This window comes from Macrobrachium nipponense, chromosome 26 (assembly GCF_015104395.2).
Source record: "Macrobrachium nipponense isolate FS-2020 chromosome 26, ASM1510439v2, whole genome shotgun sequence".
Classification (NCBI taxonomy): Eukaryota; Metazoa; Arthropoda; class Malacostraca; order Decapoda; family Palaemonidae; genus Macrobrachium; species Macrobrachium nipponense.
This window is the reverse complement of record NC_087215.1, coordinates 24,126,138-24,133,637: the sequence shown is the minus strand read 5'-3', so window position 1 is coordinate 24,133,637 and position 7,500 is coordinate 24,126,138. Positions and strand designations below refer to the sequence as shown.

The 7,500-nt window shown below is 35.7% G+C and overlaps 1 protein-coding gene across 3 annotated transcripts in view; it reads left to right on the top strand.

Moving 5' to 3' along the window:
• The window catches only part of LOC135200070 (protein glass-like), a 1,678,662-nt gene that overhangs the window by 615,279 nt on the left and 1,055,883 nt on the right, over positions 1-7,500 (top strand). For all 3 annotated transcript variants that reach the window (XM_064228352.1, XM_064228351.1, XM_064228350.1), the window contains one exon: positions 1,833-1,879. The gene's annotated coding sequence lies outside the window, so the exon portion shown is untranslated. The remainder of the gene's footprint in view (positions 1-1,832; positions 1,880-7,500) is intronic.

Sequence of the window (7,500 nt, the reverse complement as noted above, 5' to 3'; positions counted from 1 at the left end):
CTTATTCCTCTGGTACCTTTCCCTCATTCTGGTATACCATGCATACCTTGATAATCCACTTAATCTCACTAAAGCACCACATCTCACCTGTTATCCGATCAACTCATGGTGTCGCCTCATTGTTCAATTTCTTCATAGAATACGATGTATCCTCAACACTTATGCTATGCATTGCTGACTAACTCTAACCCCTAATACTTTTACCATTCAACTTTTCTTTCATCTCTTGTCCTGTACATTATACATCTTCAGAATACTCACCCCATTGACCCAATATTGTATTCTTTCCAGAGAACATTTTTGCATTTATTTTTTTTATTTTGAGATCCATTTTGCTCATGAAATTTTTTCCTCGGCGTTTACTTCCCTCTTTCTCCTTTTTCTTCTTGACTACCTTATCGGGCCTCCTATATACCTACGGATATGTGATCTAATATGTCATGCAGTTAAACCTAATTTTAGTTTCCTGTTGAAACATCTTATGCCCCTATTCCTACTACTCTATACACACAAGCGCTCCATGCTAGGATTTTGCATACTTCTTATATACTCTTTCCACATCATCTAGTTTCTCCTTATATGCGTTCCTCACTTCTTCCTTCTATAAAACTCACTTGTTATTAAAAGTGCTGCCGCATTAGTAATCCTTCCTCACTACTTGGAACATTTATCTGTCCTGAGATGAAGGATGTCGAGGATGTATAGTATAGAGCATGTGCATGAATATGTAGATGGGAGAGTGACTGGTCTGAGACAAGGATTTATTGTGCATCCACGGTTATCTAATAATTTTGTGAAGAATGAAGAAGCAGCAGGAATGGAGGAAGACATTAAAGTCGCAATGTTTTGGGTGTAAAAACATGTTATCAATGGAATGTGGAATGATTGATATTTGCAGCGAAAAGTCAGGACAGATATAAGCAGTAGTACAATTTTGGAGGGACTGGGAACCAAGAACAAGGCGGTGTATATATATATATATATATATATATATATATATATATATTATATATATATATATATATATATATATATATATATATATATATATTTATTAGCTGCAAATTCTTAATCTAAGGAAAGGAAATTTCAGTAATGTTATTCAGTCAAAATCGTACCTAGTTTTTTTCGAGATTCGGACTCTCATCTGATTGCAGTATTTGGTGGAAATATTGTTTCTTATCCATTTCTTTCTGTTTTCATGAAAAGATAAAGGTCATATGCTAATATTTTCATATTTTTCGTAATTCCAGCAATGTGACTTTTGTATGTTAAATCATATTCATTATGTTTCGTCATCCGTCTATGAAATTTCCGTCCCTTCTCAATTCTGTTTCCTTGTCTTTAACCCAATTCACCCCTTCTCTCCCCCTTTTTTTTTCCTACTCTCTCTCTCTCTCTCTCTCTCTCTCTCTCTCTCTCTCTCTCTCTCTCTCTCTGGATTGGATGTTCCTTATCTTTATGCTCCAATTACATTTCTTCCTTAGGTTCTGATGCTCCCAATCTTCTCATCTTAAATCTCTTACTTTTAACGTCTGCTTTCCTTTTCCTTTGAGGCTTCCCCCTTCACCATAAGCCACCCCCTCCACCCTTCGCCCGATCCCCCTAAGGGCCTCCAGACTCCAAGGATGCCCTAAAGACTCCTGAAATTACCGCTAATGATGGACCACGTCCCTAAAAATGAAGAAGATTGTGTAATTAGTGTTCCTTTCGACCCAACTATTCTTGACTTTTGCTCTGCGGCTCAAGATTTCTTTCTTTTTGGGTTTGTGCTCCCCAACATTATCTTTCATTTTCATTTTATTTTATTATACCTTTTTTTCCGTTTCCAGGCAGACGAACCGAAGGTGGCGTGGGTAGGAGGACTGAGGGGCTTCTGGTAAGTAACTGAATGTTTATTAATAATTTTATGTGATGGTGAATCTCTCTCTCTCTCTCTCTCTCTCTCTCTCTCTCTCTCTCTCTCTCTCTCTCTCTATGTCCTCTTTAAGGGGATACGTTTTATTCCTGAGCCTATTAAATTGTATTTTTACGTTTTGTAAGTTTGTAATACATTCGGTTTTCTCTGGAATTTTTCTCCATCACATCATTATCATGGCTATTCTATTTTCTGTCTCGTTTTTATCACCATTAACTTTGGATTTAGACATTTACTTTATCATCAGTGAGATAACGTCTCAGATTTGTAAGATAACAACCAGTACGCATATATTACACACACACACACACACTCACACACATATATATCTATCTATAATATATATATATATATATATATATGCATACATATATATATATATATATATATATATATATATATATATATATATATACATACATGTGTGTGTACATTGTAACGAGGGTTCCCTCTTCTTATGCCATCTAATCTTCCATCAACGTAACGTTTGTGAGAATAAAAGAATAATTTTTACTTTTGCTAATAAAATACGATACTGGCGAAATTCACCCCTACCAATCACTCGCCACTCCCTTTAAGGATTAACTCTGTTAATCTGCCCTTGTTCGTTTGACTGCGAGACCTTGGTTTGCAGGTGGCTGGCCGAGAAAGGTAATATCTCCCCAAGGGAAAACCTGCGTCATATCGGAGTAGCGGTGCGAAGAACACGAGGTAGCCGCCATAGTTAAAGGGACGAGTAGAATTGACCTCGTGTCTTGAAGACCTCGTTGGGGACATGCGGTCGAACAACTAACACCACCTGAACGTAATCTTCGAATGTTATAAAAGGACCCTATAGCATCCCAGCTGCTATTACAGGCTGCTCTATGAGCAAGAGCCCGTGCTGGCATAAGGCTAGCGCAATAAAAACTACGCAGCTTCCTGAGAGACTTTCAGACATTCAAGGAACACAGCACGACTCTGGCAAAGTCGGTTGCCTCTGCTTTCCTGAGCCACCCCCCACCCTCCTTTTTGAATGTGGCTGCTGCCTTAAGTAAATCTTTGTGGTGATTCGGTCATTTCCCTCCTCTGCTGGCGCCCAGAAGACGACTCCATCTGCTATAGAGGGTAAAGTGCCAGATTCTAAGGTTTTCTCAACAGTCAGTCATGTTCTTATACTTCGACTTTATTTCCTTTCTTTTCCAAGTGTAAGTCTTTTATTATTTGATACTTGTGTATTCTCCTACCATGGGCAGAGTAGTCAGTTTTTGTAACTCAGTTCATTGGGATCGTGTTGCTAGTTACAATCAGTGCTCCCCCTTGTTCCACTACTATGTGTCTGTTCATCTGTATAACCTCGTTGCAGTCTACTCGTAGATTGCAGTAGTCAGCTGTGGATACTGTACTTCACCTCGTGTGCCCAGTGGGATCCCTTCCACTGTACTCCACCGCTCCTGTAACCCGGAATAGCGGGTTACCTTTCATTAAGTTCAAGATCTTGTTCTTTGTGATTCTTAAGTTACTTCACGGGGTCCCTATGTCCCCCTAAAACCCCACTGTATAGCTAAGACTCTTCTGATATGATAAAGGGTGTAAATATACTTAATTATGCCAACCCTGAGTGTTTACCTAACTATTACCCAGTTTGAAGTAGGTCCTCACCCGTAATGTTTATATAATTTGTTATCCAATCCAAGGTCAGAATCGCATAATTTTCATAATCCGTTGTGCATCCCCTAGTAACAATGGTATCAATATTTTATATATATATATATATATATATATAATATATATATATATACATATATTGTATGTATGTGTATGTATGTATGTATGTATATATATACACATATTACATATATATATGACATATGTATATATATGTATATATACATTTATATATACATACATATGGAATAAAATAGAAAACAGCGATTTTTGTTTATTGCCCAAATTTTCTAGACATTATGAACTCTCATCTTCAGTGATGTAAAATGATACAAAATGTGCAAATTAAGAATAGACTCAGTAAAATCAGTGTACAGTTAATGCTTGCAGGGTTTGAAGCAACAAAAAGTATCAAATTAATCAAAGATAAGATTAGATAAAAAATTAAAAGAAAACTTTATAAGTAAATTTATCTGTACTTCAAACGCTACGCCGGCTGTTTTCCATTTCAATCTTGATAAATCTCCGATGTTCCAGAGGCCCTTGCCTTTATATATATATATATATATATATATATATATATATATATATATATATATATATATCAAGAACCAGCAGGAAAAATAAAAACCAGCAGTACCTAGCGCTTTCGTGTATTCTTGATACACCTCATATATTGTACCCTGATGAGGTGTATCAAGAATACACGAAAGCGCTAGGTACTGCTGCTTTTTATTTTCCTGCTGGCTCTCGATATGAATCTTCACGTGTTACTTGTGATCATTAATATATATATACTATATAGAATCTTCACGTGTTACTTGTGATCATATATAATATATATATATATATATATATATATATATATATATATATATATATATATGTATAAAGTGTTTGTTGTTAGGTAAATGGCTGAGTGCTAAGTTAATGCGTAAGCAACGGCTGTGATTCTCTTTGACATTTTGAAACCATAAAAGAGCGCATATTGAGAATATTTCAAATTCCATATCGGAAATAATGTGTACTGTTCTGTAGCGGCTTTGTGACACGGCACAATTTAGCAGGTGGAACATACATCCTGCCTATGTGAACTCTCGAGAGAGACTGAGAGTTTCCAGCACTGTGATTGGCTTATCAACAGCCAATCAGGAGCGTCGTAAGGAACTGGCCTAGACATCAGATGCACAGTTGATGTGAATCTACTATAGTCTTTCCAAAATCAAGCGTGGTGGGCGGTGGAAGGGGCAGTCACAATAAGCCAGTTGAGTGAGCGAGCGAGGAGTTTTAAAGCTTTTATAGGTGCGGGTCTTAGTGAGTGAATGGAAATGGGTTTTATCAATTCCAATTACCTGTGGTAGCAATAGACAAGGTTTTTGGCACCATACCCCCACCCCAGTACCCCACTCTTCCTGTCCTTACGCAGAATAAATAACTTCTCCGGGGTTGACTTGGATCCCCGAGTCTTACCTTGTCCACTCTGGGCTGATATGTGCCACATATTTTTGGTGTTCTCGTGTGATCAACCATCCAGACAATGACTGACTTGTTCATATCAACTGCGAATGGTATTGAGTCTGTGTAGTTCTATTTTTTCACTCTTAGTAAATTTTTCTTGATAAAAAGTTAGGTCAGCAATCAAGAGAGCAGCAGAACCATGGTACTTTTCCAACTCTGGAAAGGTCTCAGTAGATGTCATAGAGTATTTGGATAAAAAAATTAGTATTATCATGAATATTATTATTTTTGTTGCTGTCGTCCATGAATTGTACAAATCCAGACATAAAACGCCTCTGAGGCTATTAGCATACACATTAATGTATAAGAGTATATGAAAATTTTCTATTAATGTAAATTTTCATTTCATGAATTGAAATTTATCAATATAATTAAGAATAAAGTAATTTCAAACACTATTAGAATATGTGAATTGCATTCAAAATAAGTTGAGATATTTGAGACCTACTTATTCTTTATTTTTCTATTTGTCTTACGTTTTTCCTTTTCTTTCTTATCTTTTTCTTGAAATGGAAACTTGATCAGTAGTTTAAACAGGTTACTTATTCTTGAACAATTTCATTTCCCAAAGATTCATTCTTTAAATGTTATACTTTCTTTCTACATGTAAGTGTAAGGGCACCTGCGATCTGTAGCCGTAGTTAAATCAAAGATTTAAAAAAGAAAGAATAAAAAGGAATGACATGAGCCGAGCGAGCGTTTCGTAATCGCCTCGTGAAGTAAGGAAGTTTATAGGAATCAAGGAAACAAACGCTATGTTTTTTTTTATTTATTCAGATCAAAACATATAAGACCATTACACACACAAACATATATATAACATACATATATATATTATATATATATATATATATATATATATATATTTATATATATATACTATACATATATATATATATATATATATATATATATATATATATATATATATATATATATATATATATATATATATATATATATAGATATATATATATATGTATATATATATCAATGGTGTGTATGTAAATGTACATTTTTTCACTATTCCTATTTTCTCATTATGGGTAATTTTCTTATCCGCTTACCCTTTCCGTATTCTCATTGTGACCATTTTATCTAAGCACTGGATCCGGTGCCCAATAGTTAGGCAACTGATGGTTTGTAACCAGGGTGAAAAAAGCCATGAAGCTAGCAACTTCATCCCAAAAGACTTGGTGAAATCTGGAAACTTACTCCTTATGGAGTCAGTCCTTTAAAGAGAAAAGTGTATGTAGTGAAGTTATACACACACACACACAACACAGCTAATATATATATATATATATATATATATATATATATATATATATATATATATATATATATATATATATATATATATATATATTACAAATATAAAAATGAAAAGTAAAAAGAGTAAAAGTCTCCTTTCCCCACTTCATAAACACTTAACTGTAGTACGTTGTCTTTTTAAGTCTAAATAAATTTCTTCTGCAGACGAATCGATATCTTTATGGGTGTCATTCCCGCTCCTTCCCTGGAAGAGTTGTATAACGCCGTCGAGAGTCAAGATTTCTATCAAGAGTATTGCTCCTTTGTGTGAACCGACCTAGAAAGGTTGATCCATGTGCTTGTTTCGTTGATGATTAGCGTTGTGGGATTGATGATGGAGACCAGCAGCTCTGCTCGTTAAAACCATTCCGAGCAGTTGCAAATCGAAATAGAAATTAGGCCAGTTTAGCATGCATCGCTTGAGTATAGAATCTTAGACAAAAATGATGATTTTTCAATTGTTCTTCGTCTGCAAGTCCAACAGAAATAGTAATACTCTATCCTACATTTTTTTCCCAGTAAGGAAGTAATGCAGTCAATACACCACATGCGCTGCACTGTAAGCATTACTCAAGGTTCTTTGCAACGTTCCTTCGGTCCCTAGCTGCAACACCTTCCATTCCTTCTACTGTGCCTCCGTTCATATTCTGTTTCTTCCAACTTACTTTCTACCCTCCCCTAACAATGGATTCATAGAGCGACTGCGAGGATTTTCTAGTGTTACAACTCAAATCTCAGGTCCCGTCGCTTGGCCACTGGCCTAAATTCGTTATTCTATATTCTACATACTTTCAGTTTAGGGATTTTCTTCGCGAAATCATTGGTCCCATTGATAGCATGGTAACTCAAGGAGGTGAATACCTCAACACTTAGACAAGATACACGAAGCTGTGGCGAGATATCCAGATTAATTTGAGAGTCCAAACAACGTCCCTAAGGAAGCTTACAAAATGAAATATGACACGAGCAAAATTCACAGGAAAGCGTCATCTACAAGAAAATTTCTGCCTATGTTGTAGATAATAGTAAGGACCCTAGATCGGTTCTGCAAGGGATGGTGATACCTGATCAGTAAGGCAAAGCTAAGCTAAGGAACCACATCA